We start from the raw sequence: 19,656 nt of genomic DNA, 5'->3' as shown, positions 1-19,656 counted from the left end.
CTGCTCCAGAGTCCACATACCATTCTCCTTGCTCGTTTTGTTTCAAATGAAGCTTAGACAGGGCTGTCATGAGGAGTTGTTGTACGTCTGCTGAAACATTAGATCCAAATGATGATGAAGCTGACCCTGCTGCTGCCTTGTTCTCACGTCTAATCTAATTATTTTTGTTCTGCGGGTTGTGCCAACATTCTGACTTTACATGCCCCCTCTTGTTGCAATAGAAACAAGTCGGAACCCTTCTAGATGTGACAGAAGTAGTGTTCATGCCCTGTGGTGTTGGGAGAATCCCTCTTCCCATTCCTGTCTGAGGAATCCAAGTACGAGTGCGATTCCCGTGCAATGCATGTGTCCCTGTGATCAGTACATTGTGACTGTTGGAAGGAATCAAATTCTATCGCTGAACACGACTAGCTTCGTGTTGGAATAACTTAGCCTTGAGATCTTCAAAAGATGGAAGAACAGGTAGGACTTCCAAGGCTGTGCAAAAAATATCAAAATCTATTCCCAGTCCACTCAAGGCTTGTTGCACTTTGTCCTTGTCGCTGATGGGATGTCCAATGGCAGCAAGTTGATCACTTACACTTTTAATTTCATTCAAATATTCCAAAACAGTACGCGTCTCACGCTTGATGTCCTGAAATTGCCTTCTTAACTGCAGAAAACGTGCTTCGGATACTTGAGAATATGTGGTGGCAAGAGTAGACCACAACTCTAGGGCTGTTAAATCATCATCAATACCTCCTAATACTTCCTCTGACAAAGTAGAAGTAATATAGGCAACAAGGGACTGGTCGTGAGCCAGCCAAACTTCATACTCAGGATTATTTTCAGTAATGGTTTCATATTCAAATCTGATTTCACTCATAGCCGCAGCCCCAGCAGCTTGATCTCCCACTACGGTCTTCTTCACTTCACGGTCAATATACATAGGAGGTGCTGGAGTGGTCCCATCGATATGCCCGTAGAGTCTATGACTTTTAATAAAAGGGACTATTTGACGTTTCCAAGTCAAATAGTTACTATGATTCAGCTTTTGAGAAATAAGTTGGGAGAGAAAGCTAGAAGATAGAAGAGAGGGAGTCGGCTGATCCATAATTGATTTAGGGCAACGACAGAAATTAGGGCAAAACGATGAGAAAATTAGGGCATAACGATTAGGGCAAATCAATTAGGGCAAATCACGCAAGATTTAGGGTAGAAACTGAAAAGAGGGATGACCACGCCAGAAAAGAAATAATTTAGGGCAGATTAGGGCTAATCACATCAAACTAAAATCACTCACCGGAGGACGATGCAACCTGGCTTTGATACCATGTAAGAATCTTCACAAAGTACTCGTCTCTCTGTATGCAAAACAGATATATTGAGAGGAGAGGATGAAAGAAGACGATGGAGGAAAGGGAGCAGCCGGCTTAACACAGCCCTGCGTTCCTTAATCTTTTAATTAAAAGAATAACCCTAATAGGTTACAACAGATTTGTACATAAAATTATAAAATATTACAAAAGAGCCACCGCCTAGTAACTTTTAGGTGTGTGGATATAAGGAGAATGGATCGGGTCTGAACAGACCCGATCCCCATACGCTAACACTTTGAAAGCCAAGTGGGAAGAACTTGACTATCATTCTGATATTCCTTGGCATTGTCCCCAAAATCAGGCACTTCATGTCACTCAGGAATGGGAAAACAGGGTGTTCCTCTTTTTAGCTGGTTTAAATGATGAGTTTGAAGGTGTTAGAAGCCAGATTCTGACTTCAAGAGAGGTGTCCAGTATTGAAGATGTGTACTCCTGTGTTGAAGCGGAAGAACAGAGAAGGCTGGTTACAAATGAGGGGAAGAGGGATCTCGTGCCCTATCATGAGAGATCCGCTCTTGTGAGTCGTGGTCCTGGCGGCCCGACTAGATCTCTTCGCAGATGCACTCACTGCAAGAAGACTGGTCATATCGTGGATTATTGTTGGGATCTTCATCCAGAGAAGAAGGGAAACAAAGGAAGTTCTTCTATTGGGAAGACACATGTGTCTGAGGTGCACAAATCCAGTGGAGATAGAGTCTCCATTTCTGCTGACCAGATTCGTGAACTGAGGGCCTACTTGGGTCGGATCAATATCAACCAGGCCGAGACACCTGATGAGACAAAGGCTAATCATGCCCTTGCAGTAATTGGCGATATAGGTAACTCTTCTGTGGGGGAATGGATAGTGGATAGTGGTACAACTCACCACATGACAGGTAACCCAAAATTGTTTCATGAATATAAGTTATCTTCGGGAAGGGAACGTGCTTCTCTCGCAGATGGTTCCTCTACTGTTGTGGCAGGCGAAGGAACTCTGTCCTTGTTGGACAAATTTCATGTGCGGGGAGCTTTACATGTCCCCCAGTTTCTCTTAAACCTCCTATCAGTTAGTAAACTTACTAAAGAGCTGAACTGTGAACTCATTTTTTCTGCCAACTGTTGTGTTTTGCAGGACTTGGTGACAGGGAAGAGGATTGAGATTGGTTTGGCGCCTGATGGCTTATATCGTCTCCCCATACATGTAGCTACAGCTCTTATGACAGCGATCAGCAAGACAGAAAAATGAAGAGAAGATTGTCTTCAGTCCTTCTTGTACTGGCATGAACGTTTTGGGCATTTACCTTTTGGGATTTTGAAACAGTTGTTTCCCGACTTGTGTTCTTCTTTGAACTTGTCTTTGATTTCTTGTGATGTTTGTCAGTTTGCCAAACATGTGAGGGCTTTGTACCCTATTTCTACTAGTTGTGTTAATGAAGCTTTTTCCTTGGTTCACTCGGATGTGTGGGGGCCTTCGGGAATTTATACCCGTCAAGGTTTTCAATATTTTATCACTTTTAATGATGATTTCTCTCGGGCTACCTTTGTGTATTTGTTAAAAGATCGGAGTGAGGTTCCTCATATCATAGAGACTTTCATTCTTCTTGTGCACACTCAATATGGTGGAAATATTAAAACCTTCCGGTCCGATAATGCCCGTGAGTATATGTGTCAGTTTGTTGAGGATTTTTTTCGAAAAAGGGGGATTGTTCATGAGACGTCTTGTAGTTATACTCCCCCACAAAATGGGGTGGCTGAAAGAAAAAATCGTCAGCTTTTTAATGTCACCAGGGCCCTTTTGTTTCAGAGACATCTTCTCAAACATTATTAGGGTGATGCGGTTCTTACTAGTGCGTACCTCATCAATCGCATGCCCAGTCGTGTTCTTAATGATTCTTACTAGTGCGTACCTCATCAATCGCATGCCCAGTCGTGTTCTTAATGGTCGGACTTGTAACGCGAGGCGTTTGGGCAGAGCGGGTCGGGTCAGGGTCCAGACTCGGACCCTAGCCCCACGCGAGGGAGCCCGACACCGTCTCTCCTCCCTCGTTTTCTCTTCTCCTTCGTTTTCCTCTTACCGTCTCCTCCTTACCCACGACCGGAACTCAAGGAAGAAGATGACGGCGGCGGCGAGGGCGACGATGGCGGCGGCGAGGGCGACGGCGACGGCGACGACGGCGGCACTTGAGGTGAACCCTATCGTCCCCTGCCTCTTCCTCTCTTCTCTCTTCTTCTTCCCGTTTTCTTTTCCCTCCTCCCTCTCCCACTGTCTCTCGTCTCCCCTCTTCACCCAACGCCTTTCTCTGGCTGTCTCCCTCTTTTCTCTCGTGCCCTCTTCTCCACACAATCCCTCTCCTCACTCTCCACCGTCTCTCTCTTCTCTCCCGTCCTCTCCCCTCACTGCCTTCTTTTCCCCTTTTGACCGAACCCTCTCCCCTATCAGTCCCCCTCCGTTTTTCTCTCTTTCTCCCTCTATTCGACCTCCCTCTCTGTCCACGCTTCACGCTCTCTCCCTATTTTCTGTTTGTTTTCTATTTTCTCCAATCAAGCACTCTCTCTCACTGATTTTCACTATTCTATCACTGTTGGATCCGATTTCAGCTTGGGGATTTGTCCTCCCCCTCGTAACAGCAATTAGAGAAGGCCTTGGTAGTGGCGGCATTGGAGGATTTTAGCCGTTTGGGGACCACTTGGACGCGTGAGGTGGCTGCCGGGAGGATTACAGCAGTTTAGACCTTCAATCGGGGGTGAGCAAGGCGAAATTGAACCTATTTTATGATATATTTTTCTTGGGAACGCGTATAATTATTGTTTGAGCATGCTAGAGCTTAGAATTGATTATTTGGAGCACATGTTAGTGATTTCGTTTTTGGGGGAAAGCTTGCAATTATGTTAGAAAGTGAATATTCATATTTTGGATGATTATTTAAGCTTGATGGATTAATTTTCGAAGCATTAGGGGAAACATGGTAGGATTTGTGAGGTTGTGGGGAAGATTTAGGACCGTTTTAGTGAGCTTGTAGCACGCGTTTTTGTGAACGGGTGCATCTTGTAGTTAAATAGGGATAACGTACATAAGTTGGATGTATCTTTGGGGTTGACGCCTTGATTTAAGAAAAAGAGAGTTTTGAGAAAGGCGTTAGTGATAGACGGATTGAGGGCTTTGAGTTTTGGCATCTATTGGTACGGCTAGAAGTTGGGAAGTGACCTATTGGAGAACTTGTGGGTCGACACTACCCGTCGACACCCTCTTGAGGCGATGACACGTATTTTGTTTTGTTTTTGTTTGAATTGTTGAGGTATGTAGTAGGAATCTTATCTTGTGTTTGTGTTTGCAGGTACACCGGGTACGTCCCGTCGACCTTGAGCTATCGGATTCGAAGCTTGAGGCATTTTGAAGATTCTTGTGAACACGCCACAGGTATGGCGACATTCCAGGCAAATCCCTGCCTGGGCAAGTGAATGAATGCGTGTTCCTAGGATCATGGGATCCTAGGATTTGTGATGTGAATTGATTGAGTGTTCCGTGGATGAATGTGTGTATGCATGTACATAAATTGATATATGATATGAATTGTTTTGAAAGGCTTATAGTAATTGTTTTGATAATGTTACGCATTTGCATGTGCATGCTAGAATTGATAACTATTTAGGACAGATGAGGCGGGGTATCGAGTCGAGTGTCTCATCGACCCCAATTGTGCATTAGAAAGCATTTTAGAATGATAACTGCATAGGACAGCTACGAGCCCACCACAGATTGAGACTACTCTCTGTGGTTTGGCTAAGTTTTCAAAGATGTGATTGTTATGATCATGAATGTGAATGTTATGTTTATTGAATACCCATTGCCGCGGGCAATGATGCAAATGTTTGTACAGTGGGTAGTTGTACCCATATTGTTATGACGGCTAGCCAAAACTGTTGTGGTTATGTGTAACCCTCGTGTGGAGGCAATTGGAGGTGTGGGTTCACTCGTGAAGTGAACCAACCTCATGAGCTAGCCAGTTAATTGTGTTTGTGCAAGTATAAGTATAAGAATGAAAGAATAAGAGATGAGATGTCAGTGGGATGTGACTATGTGTATGGGAGTTGTCCTGCTTTCGCCACTGGTCTCGCCTGTTCGGAGCGCAGGCGGTGCAAGGCCCCAGGGTACTGTTGTGTGATGTGCTTGGAGCGTAGGCTCCCGCCTTCCCAACCTGGGTGTCCTAGGGAAGGCTGAGTATCTCTCCTTGGAATTCACACATCCATGGATGAGTGCTCTACCGCTGCAGCGGATAGATGGATCCATACTGTTCTGGGCCACCACGGGGGTTGTCTCTCGGCTGTGGGCCGCCCGCGGTGTGCACGTGCCTGTGTTTGCACCTACAGGAACTGTAAACTCACTGATAGTAATGAAACTGAAATGTATGTGATTGAAATGTATATGATTGTTGTGCATGTGACTGTTGTGCTTTTGAATGCAAGTGACATGTTTGAGGATGCCTTGCATGTGATTGAAATTATGTTATTGTAGCCATTGAGTGGCCTCTGCATATCGTGTCCTGACACGACATAATGATAGATTGTTCTGATATGTGATTGTATAATTGAGCCCTACCTAAGAGGGTTTGGACTTTTCCTGGCTTGTTGCCATACTGCGAAGGCTAAGCCTTCAGTTGTTTTTTTTTTCAGGTTTTGGCGGACCCGAGGCAGCAGGCTGAGCAGATTGCTACACTCACGTCCTACTGGGGAGGTTTTGGGTTTTGTTTTTTTTTTTGTAGTGCCGGCGCGTCGGGTTTTGGTTTTACTGATGCATTGTTTTTTATTAGGCATCGATGTTGTGATTTTGGGGCATTTTTGGTCAAATGTACAGTTGAACTGAAAGGCTATATAAAATGGAAAGCTTGCCCCATTGTTTTGAATTGCTTGGCTCATTTCTTTTTGAACTGATGTGTAGTCACACCTCAATGTTGGACTTTAAAAAAAAAAATGGTTGTGTGTCAAAAAGGTCGGGGTGTGAGAGGACTCCCCATTCGTTACTTCCTGGCAGTCGTCAACCATTTCTACTCCCTCCTCGTGTTTTTGGCTGTGTGTTTTATACATAATCACAGTCCCAATATTAAGAAACTTGATCCCAAGTCTATCAAAGGTGTGTTTGTTGGGTATTCCCCTACTCAGAAAGGATATAGATGTATTGATCCGCTCACTGGTTGAGTTTATGTTACGAGGGATGTTACCTTCTTGGAACATGCCTCTTACTTTGGTGAGAATCCTCTTCAGGGGGAGAAGTCTGTGGTTAGGGAAGAGTATTCTCAGAGTCAGGAGCTTCAGTTTGTAGATTTTTTGGACTACAGGAAAGCAGAATCTCTCACGGTTGTTGATGTGCCTGAGAAGGAGGAAGGGTGCGAGTGCGACACTGGAATTGAGAAGGAAGGCCATCGTTTGTTTGGATAGGTCTACTCTAGACGAGGTGCTCAGATAGGAGGTGACTTGCGGTGCGAGATCTACTTCCAATCCCAATGCCACTCCTTCCTTGGATGAACCAAGTCCTACCTTGAAGACTCAAGATGAGGTTGAAAAGAAAAATGAAGATCTCCCCATTGCCCTGAGAAAGGGTGTCAGGTCATGTACTCAACACCCTATTAGTAATTTTGTATCTTATTCAGACTTGGAAAAGATTACAAGTGTTTTGTTTCTTCTCTTTCTTTGGCTGTGATTCCCAGGACCGTTGCTGAAGCTCAAAGTGATTCCAAGTGGGCTGATGCTATGAAAGAAGAAATGGAAGCTTTGAGAAGAAACATGACATGGGAAGTTATGAAGATTCCTGAGGTGGCTCACTTAGTTGGATCCAAATGAGTGTATACTATCAAGTACAAACCAGATGGAAGTGTTGAAAGATATAAAGCTGGTCTTGTGGCCAAGGGGTTTAGCCAGAAATATGGAATTGATTACTTTGAGACCTTTGTTCCTGTTGCAAAAATGAAGACAGTTAGAGTTGTTATATCCCTAGGTGATGAAGGAGTTGAATATGTACCAACTAGATGTTAAGAATGTCTTCCTCAATGGTGACCTCGAAGAAGAAGTATATATGCATATGCCTCTAGGATATGAAGAACCAGAGAAATGCTGTAAGCTGAAAAAGGCCATATATGGCCTCAAGCAGTCGCCTAAAGCATGGTTTGAACGATTGAGACGAGTTATGCAACATCATGGGTACAAACAAGGGAATGGAGATCACACGCTATTTGTGAAGAAAAAGGAGGGCAAGGTCACTCTTTTACTTGTCTATATGGATGACATGATTGTCACAGGTAACGATGAGGAGGAGATCATCAAGCTAAAAGGGAGGGTTACTGGCTACGGAATTTGATCTGAAGGATCTTGGAAAGCTGAGGTATTTACTTGGTATTGAGATTGCTATATCGAGTATTAGTTTGGTGCTGAACCAAAGGAAATACACATTAGATCTCTTGGAAGAGACTGGTAAGTTGGGGTGTAGACCTGCTTCTACCCCACTTGACACCGGGCACAAGTTGAGCCTAAGAGATGGATAACTGCTCTGTGAAGAAGCTAAGGGAAGATATCAATGTCTGGTTGGGAAGTTGATTTATCTTACCCTCACTAGACCTGATATCACTTTCGCGATGAATGTATTAAGTCAATTCATGCATGCACCTACTGATGTACATCAGAAGGCTGTGGACAGAGTATTATGTTACTTGAAGAGAAATCCTGGCAAGGGGCTCTTGTATGTAAAACAAGAGATTGTAGAGATCGAGGGGTATTCCGATGCAGACTGGGCAGGTTGTACTGATACCAGACGGTCTACTACAAGGTACTGTGTCTACCTGGGAGGAAATCTTGTAGTATGGAGGAGCGAGAGACAGGATGTATGCTCTTGATCTAGTGCAGAGGTAGAATATAGAGCCGTTGCTATGGGAGTGTCAGAGTTACTATGGTTGAAAATATTGCTGACTGATATTGGAGTTGAGATTGAAGGACCTATGAAGATGTACTGCGATAACAAGTCTGCAATCAATCTAGCCAACAACCCTGTACTTCACGTCAGAACAAAACATGCTGAGATTGATCATCAATTTATTCGTGAAAGGATTGATGCTAGAGAGTTAATCCTACCTTACATGAAGTCTGAAGACCAAACTGTTGATATTCTGACAAAGACTCTATCCTCGACTTCATTTGAAAGAAATGTATCCAAGTTGGGCATGTTTGATATGTATGCCCAACTTGAGGGGGAGTGTTGAAGGTTATTAGTGTACGGGTCCAGATCTGGACCCGATCCAGTATGTCCTAATTAGGACATACTTAATATCTTGTAACCCTAATCTTTTGAGCTTAATGAAATCTGAAGAGAGAGAGAGAGTCTGGCGGCTAGTGAGCACCGGCTTCTCATCATCCATGGTTTTTTTTCCTCTTGTTGAGGGTTTTTCCACGTTACATCGTAATCGTCGTTTTCTTTCTCTCCTTGTTCGTGTTTCTACAATTTGTTTAAACTAAATATATCATTCGAATTGTCCAAAGCAGTAAGTTGCATATAGAAAAAGAACAAAGAAAAAGGTTAGAAAATTATAAGCACAAGCAAGGAAGCTGCAACTAAGGACCTCCACCTATTTGCATAACCTACAAATGTTTTGAAAATCTATGAATCCAGAAACTGCATAATGTAAACTCAAAAAAAAATTTATTCAATATGCCCACTATAGAAAGTTTGCATTAAATATGATCGATAAAGAAGCTTCAGGTCATCCACTTTTCCATCCATTATGTTTACCACCTAAAACAAGAATAAATAGTAGTGACCAGAAATTGCACACTAAGAAAACCACCAGATTCAACAACTTCAATTATATCATTGTAGAGCACTTTTCTTTTTTTTTTGCCTGAAGTGCTAGATTCTGCACTAATAATTTATGATCAAAGGAGAGATGGACAATGGCACTTATGGCATGAACCTCCAAAGTTGCCTCACCTATAAGCTGTGCAAAATAACAGTAATCATTATGAAAAGAAAAGAAAGAAACAGGAAATTGAAAGAGGAATAAAACAAAAGTAAAAAAAGTATGACAGTAGGCAAAGAATAATTCAAGCACAATTACCTCCACTGTTCAAACCAACTAGTAGTTCAGTTTCTTCTCCCTGCCGAAATAACTAAGAAAACAAAACATGTCTACCACTCTAGAGACAAACCTTGGCATATTTTTAAAATGTAGATTAACACATGATTGTATCATAAGCGAGTTGGATGTGAACAAAATAGATTCGCATATTTTTAGAATGTAGGCTTCCATGTTAGCAAACACATGATTGTATCATAACAATGTATGATATGCAATTCAAAAACCATCACAATGTGATACACACCCATGAATTTGACCAGATTATATTAATCAAAAGAATAAAGTTGTCACGGGCTGACTTTTTCAAGCCTATTTGGCCCGTGTTGTGCCGAGGGATAGTCGGTCTGCAACACAAGTGAAGGCATTGAAAAAGAAAAACCAAGAACCTAAGACAATAAAGGCACCTAAACAACCCATGTCACAATGAAAGTGAAAACTAAACATGACACTATGCAGGAAACCATTAAAGCAGAAAACAATTGCCCAACTCAACAAAACTAAATAATCAAACTAAATCAAAATAGGATCCTACTGAATACAAATCAAACCAATGAACTTAACCGCTGGACATGTGCAATAGCTAAGTAAAGAATCTATTCAACTAACCTGACACTAACGTGATACAAGAGAAACTAAGCATTATCTTCGTCTAAAACCATGAAGGACCCGAGGACATAAAACCCAAAACCCATGCAACTTCGATGAATAGAACCTTTCAAAAATGTCACAGTTCAAAATGGGCTACAAAATTGATTGGTCCTTTTGAAAAGAGATAAGAGGTGTTCCACGACAGACTCAACCCTAAGTCTAGGTTATGAAAATAGTCACACTCAACATGAGTTGACTAGGTTCGAGGAGTTTCATCTATTCCATGAATGGACTAATGGTTTGTTAATGGAATGGCCAACATCTTTCAAGGCCAAAGGGGATTGGGAATGAAATGACAAACATATTTCAAGACCAAAGGAGATTGGTTACTTCCGCCTATGACCAGAGATGTCAAGCTTTTAGTTTGAAATAGTTCAAAAACGATCAATTTTACTAATAAGCATGAGTGTTCGTGCTGTGCAAATAATATGGCCTTCATTTACACATAGCACCTACCGTACAAGCATTAAGATTCATTTCGCGTCAATGTCGTCAAATCTCTAGAAGCGATGCCTTTCAATTTCCAAAATATGAACATAAAGAAATCATCCTCGGCAACTTAGGTAATCAAAAATAGGAGAAGATATTGACCCTAGGACCGCACATCAACCAAAGATTTTCACATTCAATTCCTGCGAGTTCAGCCTTCATGCCTTTCATCTCTTGGCAGACACCTTTTGTTTTTTTTTTTCCTCTTTTTTTTTCTTTCTTTCTTTTGCATTCAGCTTTTTCCTTTAAATTTTTTTTCCTTGATTTTTTTTTTTTAGGCCGACCTTCACTTTTGAGGGAATACCTCACCACCCCAAAGGCTACTACGAAGCTCCACCGCTTTGGTGGTTATGTGTAGCTTTGTCGCATATCCAACCCGCTTCACCTTGTGGGTTTTCGAGGAGCCAAAGGTTCATAAGTCGTTATTTTCGCGGTATAGACATAAATCACCTATATGCCTACCCGGTACTCTTGATTACTGACCCAGAGGAACGACTACACAAGCCCCGAGCCAATCTCTCAACTCTCATTTTGCTACCTGCCAAGATCTTACAAAGGATTTTGGCTTCTCTCTCAAGATATCTTCTTGCTATCCTTGCAAATGCTTGATTACCAGAGTCAATAGCATTTCCTAGTCTCGACTTTCTCAACTTCACAGGACCTTTTCTTACTGCTCATATTCAAGATCTTTTCAATTTTCCTCTTCTATTGTTTGGCGTCAAAAATTTGAAATTTTATCCTTTTGCTCAAGGAGGTACTAAGAATAAAGAAAAGTCACATCATTGTGTGAGAAGACACTTTTAAAATGTTTTTAAGCAAAACTCAAAATTATCACTTTTACAAAAAATCTTAACATCAAATGGTATATCACCAAGAAGAAGGAATTCTACTCTAAAGAAGAGGGTGAATGCAAAATAGCATAGGGTGGTTGGGTAGAAAAATGAACTTCACGAACTCTCCTAGGGACTTCTATATGAAAGGTTGGTTTAATATTGACGATTTTCCATAAATGTTTGAGTCCCCAACTGATTGAAAGTTTTACAAATGGTTTAGGTTAAGCTCTTATCTTTCCCTAAAGGAAGCCCAGGATAAACCAATCCTATGTGGTAGGTTTTGTAAAATCATCAAGTGCATGATAATGACAACTACGGGATTGGACTCTGTTAGACTCTAAATGTACGACTATCCTTAGTATTCTGTTTCATGTAGTTCTCCAAACCTGTCTCCTACCTTCTACAACATCCCATTTACATTTCTTCATCCAACACCATTGGCTGATCACCAAAATCAAATTGCAGCCATCAAAGACAATGTTAAGGCTTGACTCCAAATGTGATTTTAAATGTGCCCCCAATGATATAGTGCTCCAAGATAAGGATAGCAACATTGTGTCAATTATCTAATTTATTTTCCCTCCCCTTTTGGTCTTTGAGAAGGACCTTCTCAAGAGATGAAAGAATGTTATATGCATAGCCATAGGATTGTGCACATTGAGATATTATATATTGGTCACCTATAAACCCCCCAGGGCCTAGCAATGAGGTGCACATGTTGTGCCTAGGTTGTCTAGGCAACTATATAATTAAGCAAAAAAGTTAGAGAAAGTGTGCGGCAGAGATGTAAAATTGACCCTATGCTAGTGGAAAAGTAAACCTATATAAAAGTCAAAACAGAAGCCTCTTCATACAATAGAACACCAGTATAAGATGATAACTCATTCCACATCCACTCGGGATTGTACGGCAGCCAAACTTACAAGAGAGTCTATTCAAGGAAATCCGGCGCAGTCAAACCATGTAGGGGTCATTTTTGTCTGCTTTTCAGTTTTTTTTATTAGAAATGATTCTTCTGTTTTTCAATTTTTTCTGTATCTTTTATACTGTTCTTAGTATTTCACCACATTTTGCAGTCCAATATTGGATATTATATGCAGCTTATAACTTTATATACTACACATGCCATATGGTCTTATACGTATAATGTGCATAAGTTTTGTTAATCAGTTCTTATATATATATATATATATGTATATAAGCTCCATATATGTATTACCAGTTTTCGTTTATATATGTTCTGTTGTACTCTCTTTCTTCCGTGTAATATAGATACTCTGGAGTCTGATTATAAGATTTTACATTTATAACCTAAGTAGGCATAAACAAGTCGCTGTCATATATAAAGTGTAATATATCTTGCATATTTATACAGTTACAAATTTATAATACTATATAAATATATGACAGCTACTTGTTTATTCCTACTTAGGTTATACATGTAAAATCTTATAATCAGACTCCAGAGTATCTAATCCAGTGTAATATATCTTGCATATTTATAATGTGACTTTGTATTATATATATGGAGACAACATCGCTGCACCCATGCACCCATGTGACATAGCATCTTTTCAGCAATCTCTAATCCTCGCCTCCCCGGTATGTAACTCTCTTTTCAGCAAGGTGTGAAGTATTGATTAATGGGTAATTGAATCAGTGTCGTTGACAACAGAGGAGTGTTGGACAGATCATATCCATGCTATTAGTACGTGAGTTTCAATCCTCTGAATAAAGTGGGGATGAGCTTCAAGGACTTGTTAATTCTTTCCTATAGGGTCTTCCAATGATCATAAAAAAGAAACACCCTTCAGGGTCTAAAATTTTCACTCCCAATGTTGAAGGAGGTTGGTAATTAGGAACATTATGGCCCTATTAGGCCCTGCTGAACAGAATTTGGGCATCAAGGAAATCATTATTGATATACAGATATACGAGAGAAACGGCATATGGTTACTTTCAAAAGGACACAAGAATTTCTATAGTTGGAAAGGGGGTAAAGTACAGATTCAATAAATCAGATCGACGAAGGAGCCTATGGAAAATCGGCAGTGTCATGCTCATCGAATTTTGGCTGGATTGTTGGTTGAGGTCCCCGTGCATCATGTTTTTGGAGGTGGAACTGACGACTCTCAAAGCATAAAAATTTTGAAAAGATAAAAAAAAAAAAGTTTCCTCTTAAAGCATGCCCTGCTAAGCCATCTGTACAGATAAATGGTGAGGGATGCCTTGGAGTGATGAACCTTGCATTGGCATCATTTATTGCAGTAAATGCTTATCATAGTCTATGAAATTGCTACTTATGCGATGCACTAAGTATTTAGAATGATGATAAAACCACAAAGTAGCATGGGACTCTAACAGAATCCGATGCGTAGAATTATTAATAAACAACAGCACTAAAGATAGGCATGCTTCATCTGACAGCAATATAAGTGAGCAGCTGTGCACATTGTGCAACCCTAGCAAAAAATCATGGACAAATTACTAAAGCACAACACCTAGATTAGTGCAATGTTCATTGGTTGCAGATGGAGAGTAATTCTCACAAATGCAGATCTCTAAGTAATAAAACAGATTAACCAACGATGAACTTGGAATTATAACCCATATAAGTAGCAATTCAAATAGACCAAAACACATCAACGATAGGTCATAGACAAATAGGAAAATGAGAGTATATTTAAACGTCATCACAAGGCTAAGGCCAATATCTACCTTGATTTGAAAAGTCACTATAAATTTTGATAAACTACCAAGAAAATGTAACAAGAAAGCAAGAAATGAAGAAACCAAGAAGTAACACTAAAAGAAACAATAAGAGTATAAGGTCAAATTATAAAAGGTACTAACATGATTTATAGTCAATGACGGCTGTATACAAATGTAAAGTGTTGAATAAACAGAGAACTCAATGTAATGCAGCAAAAAGGAATGAATCAGGACAAGGATATTCTCACAAAGGAAAAGAATATTTAACCAGCAAGCCGAAGTTTGAATACTTACCGTGCATAAAAGACACCAGAAATCATCTGCCCTACCATAAAAAGGCAGTGAATCATGTTAGAAGAAATTTTGCAAAAAAATAAACAGACCTCTATGATATCTTCTTAATGAAATTACATTTAACTCGTATTGGAAAAGCTATGGAACATCATTAGCAGAATAAAATAAGAGAGTCGTTAACTATTCACCAAATAATTGGTGCTTCAAGCCAGATAGCCTCCCGGACCACCAAAAGAATGTCAGCTTAGGGAGCAGTGTTACAGAAAGGCAGAATTATGGAGACAAAGTTAATTATCTCCTATTCATTGCACAGATCACGCATTAATCAGCAGATGTTGAAACCTTCTGGAGACACATACATGGGAGCAATGAATACTCTGAACCTATGCTTCTAAGATGCACATTTTTTAACAGCCCAAAAGTGCTCCATTGCAAATGATAGACCAACCACTTAGAAAGACACTACAATCATCTGACCGGCGACGACAAGATCCAAGAAGAAGAGCTCAAGGCGTGGGATGCCGAGTTTGTTAAGGTGGACCAAGCGATGCTCTTCAATCTCATTCTGGTATTCTCCTCGGCCATCTCCCTTTTCTTTATTCGGTCCTCTATTTTGGGTTTAGGGTTAGGGTTTGTGATTCTTGCGATCTAACCATTCCGACAAGTTTTTGCTGTCTGCATGACCCAATGGTTGCGTAAATCGTAGTCATAAAATGACATCACTGTCGCTTCTGGAATTTCGTGTTAGAACTGATGAGACACTGCATGCAGGTCTTAAATGAGGATCTATGGCTTGTGGAAGGTCAGCAAGAGCGGATGATCAATGGGGCAAATGTTTGGAACTGGCCTGTGGGATATGATAAGCTTGGAGCAAGGTACAGAATATGGAGAGATGCACTTGAAAGAGGCAACAAGAAGCTTCCATTCGAGAGGTCCACAGAGTGAAAACTTCCAAAGAGTAGCTCAAATTCCCACTTATTTGGAAAGGATGGTGAGATTGATTCTTCATCAAGCTCTAGATAATGTGGATTTTCCAGCCTTTGAAGTTTGATTCACAGGAGTCCATAATTCAATTCCTGGAAGGGCAGAATCAAAAATTTTTTCCGTCAAAGGAAATTGTATATGGGTTAAGGCTTGCAAGCAATCTGCGTCTTAATCGTCTAGAGTATTTTCATGTACAGTGCCTATGCTGATTTTTCTTCTTTTTCACCCTTTTATAACCCCATCTGAAGGTTCAACGAGGCATATTCCCTTTTTTATGTGAACTGGAAAAATATTTGGCATTATCATGTCGATGGTTAAATTTGATAGTACAAAGGAAAATTATTTTTGATTCACCTCCTTACACTCAATTGTTGCCATTGAAACTGAATAAATTCCGTATTTTTTCTTCTCTTTCCTTTTATTTTCATTTTCCTTTATTTGTGGCTTTGAAATCAAGGACAATTGCAGTGCACGGCCCATAAAAGCAATATCCGCCTTCTGTTGCTTGTTTATTTCTATAAAGCATTTATTTTTAAAGACTTGCATGAATGTCTGACGTAATTTTTTAGTTTTTCACTTAAAATTAAAATATGGTCTTCATGTTTCTATATACTATGTGTCTATTTATGTGTATTTTCAAGTGTTCAGAGTACACAAAATTTATGGTACATGGTGTGTTGTCACATGTATGCTACATAGAACATATATAAATCTATCATTAGCTGAAAAAAAGTAGTTTGGGCAGGAACCATCTAGATAAACCTGGTAGCTAGCTTGGCTACTTGTTGGTTGGGGTGGGCTACTGCCTCTGCTAGCGCATCAAAAATTGCATTACAATGTCTCAACATCCATTGCTACCAGTCTAAAATTATATGCAGTGTCTACACCAAATTTGTGTCACCAACACAATTGCCCCATGACCAAAAAGATTGTGGCTCCACCACTGGCTAAACCCGGAGATAGCAAACCCTATATACCATATCCAACCTTTTCATACATCCTAATAGATGTATTTCTGATTGGTTTGACATGAATCCCATATTTAGCTCATGAATATGATTTAGTCCATATCTTCAACTGTGTCTTTTACCAAGGCCAGACGCAAAATCAGTTATGAACTAATAGAAATGAGAAACAGAAAACGGGCCCTTTTAGAACCCTTCACACAGGGGCAGAGCCAAGGGGCCCTCATGGGCCCAGGCTCCACCTCAAAAAAAAAATTTTAAAAAAATTTACGTGCATATTTGAGAAAATTTTACTTGTTCTATATAAAATTTTTTAAAAATGATATTTTGGCCCTTGTCAAAATTTACAAACTTTAATTTGGCCCCTCATGAAAAATTTCTGGCTCTGCTCCTGCCTACACACACACAAAGCATTGTCATAAACGTATCATGTTTGTTTGTAATTTACTCCTATAGTTGCTGCCATCTAAAACGATGCCTTCATCTCAGGGATATGCAAGATAACATGAAAAGTCTGGAAGACTCAGCTAAGGGTGCAAATGGAGTGCATTTTATTTACCACATAGTTACTGTACTTGATCATATTTGAAGGTAGATTAGAAAATAATTTGGTTCACAAATTTATTCGGATATGGATTTCACAAATTTAACTTAACTTAAATTGGCTTTCAAATTTAGTAGGGGTAAAACTTCCAACTTGAGAGACAATTGGTGCACAGTTTGAGTCCTCCCAATGTGGTGAGAGGTGTCCCCACCAATGGTGGAGCTAGAAAAATTTCTTAGAGGGGTCACTCTTCACATACTTTCATATCCGAAGAAGCACTCATATACATAACAGGGCAAATATTTAAAGATACTAATTTAAAAATAAACAAACCTTGAGGGGCGAGTGTGGGTGGTTGCCCATACCAGCCCATATATGACTACCTATGATCCCCACCCTTATTAAAGAAAATTTTCTAAGTTTTCTGCTTTCTTAAGTGCATGTTTCCAAGTTAATGGAGCCCCACAAATCCAACCCTAAGGACTTGTTCAAGCACCTCTTTAGCATTCGGTTGAGATTCTTTCTTCATGAAGCTTATATTGGAGTATATACAATTTCTTCCTGCAGAAAATATACATATAACCATCTTTTTATACAAAGTGAATTACAATATAAATCATCTAACTGTTATGGGTAAAGGCTAGCCAAGAATCAAGTCTAATCCCAATCTTGAACTAGTAGGATAATTCCAGGAGCGGAGCCGGAAATTTTCATGAGGGGGCTGAATTAAAGTTTCTAAATTTTGACATGAGCCGAAATATCATTTTTCAAAATTTTTATATATGACAAGTAAAAGTTTTTTAAATTTACATGTAAATTTAAAAAAAAAAATCGAGGTGGGGCCAAGCCTTGGCTCTGCCCCTAGACAATTCTCCCGTTGTGATGTACAAATGAGGTTATAAAACATCTTCCCACGTACGAACCGTGACATTAGTTTCATATAAATTATAGTGCTCAATGAAGAGTGGTCAGTTTCGAGTTTGATGCATCAATTCTCTGTGTTACAAACGGGAGGAGCATGACATGATACTTAATCAAGATGAAAGTGCCACCTTGAGGCACCTAACATATGTCTGGTACTTTATTGGGGGGAGGGGAAGTGTGTGAGCTTCAATTCTTAGCCGGTGGTAAGATGAAATATTCCTCCTATTCACATGAAAGGGCAATGTGAAAAGCTTAAATTAAACATTGATTTCAAGTTTGAATATGAAAGTTGCCCCTTCTCTATTCTTGTTTTCGAGATAATGTTTGGTTTTTTCTAAGTTAAATAAAATGTCGAAAATTGTATAGTTCATATATATATATATATATATATATATATTAATAAATTCATAAGACAACGTAGAAAAGTCTAAAAAACACTGCTTTTGGATTTTCGAAATGTTAATTTGGAATGGGTTTAATAGATAGTTGTATTCGATTTGTTTGAATAAGAATTGGTCTTTCCAAAGCAAGAGGGTTGGAGTTAAGGCTGGGCACCGGGCCGAGTCGCCGTTGGGTATCCAGTACCCAGGCTCGGCAAAAAGGAATCCAGGCCGATCTGACTCATTGTCGGGCTGGCCAGGGTGAGCCGATAAGCCAGATTCAGGCTTGATAATTTTTTTTTAAATTTTTTATTAATTTATATATATAATAATTTATTATAATTGACCCAAAACCTCCCCAGTATGACGTGAGTGAAGCCATCTGCTCAACCTGCTGCTCCGGATCCGCCAAAACCTAAAAAAGGAAACAACTGAAGGCTTAGCCTTCGCAATATGACAACAAGCCAGGAAAAGTGCAAACCCTCTTAAGTAGGGCTCAATTATACGAGCAAACATCAAAACAATCTATCATCATGTCGTGTCAGGGCATAGCCACATCATTTGCCAAGAAGGCCTCCAACATAGACCACGACATGTAAAGGCCACTCGATGGCCACAGTAACATGTTTTCAATTCACATGCAAGGCACGAATAAACATATCATTTCATTGACAACTGCATTCTTCTCATTTACTTTAACTATGAAACAATTTACTATCATGTTGTAGTAGGGCACACAGCCTCATAACTTATCAAGGAGCCCTCACCTATACCACGACATGCAAAGGCCGCAATACCACATTCAATAACCACATGCAATTCAGAAATAACGCATCGTTCTCATTCACACTCACATCATTCATATACATTTCATTTTCATCAATATCAGTGAATTGACAGTTCCTGTCGGTGCAAACACAAGCACGTGCACACCGTGGGCGGCCTACAGCCGAGAGACAACCCCTGTGGTGGCCCAGAACAGCATGGATTCATTCATCCGCTGCAGCGGTAGAGCACACATCCATGGATGTGTGAATTCCACGAAGAGATACTCAGCCCTCCCTAGGACACCCAGGTTGGGAAGGGGGGAGCCCACACTCTAAGCACGTCACACACAGTACCCTGGGGCCTTGTACCGCCTGCGCTCCGAACAGGCGAGACACCAATGGCGAAGGCAGGACAACTCCCAAACACATAGCCACATCCCACTGGCCTCTCATCTCTTATACTTTCATTCTTACAATTATCCTTGCACAAACACAATTAACTGGCTAGCTCATGAGGTTGGTTCACTTCACGAGTGAACTCACACCTCCAATTGCCTCCACACGAGGGCTATACATAACAACAATATCTTTGGCTAACTGTCTCAACATTATGGGTACAACTACCCTCTGTTCAATCATTTATATCATTGCCCGCGGCAATG

This window comes from Nymphaea colorata, chromosome 2 (genome assembly GCF_008831285.2).
Source record: "Nymphaea colorata isolate Beijing-Zhang1983 chromosome 2, ASM883128v2, whole genome shotgun sequence".
Taxonomy (NCBI): Eukaryota; Viridiplantae; Streptophyta; class Magnoliopsida; order Nymphaeales; family Nymphaeaceae; genus Nymphaea; species Nymphaea colorata.
Note: the sequence above shows the minus strand (reverse complement) of the source record.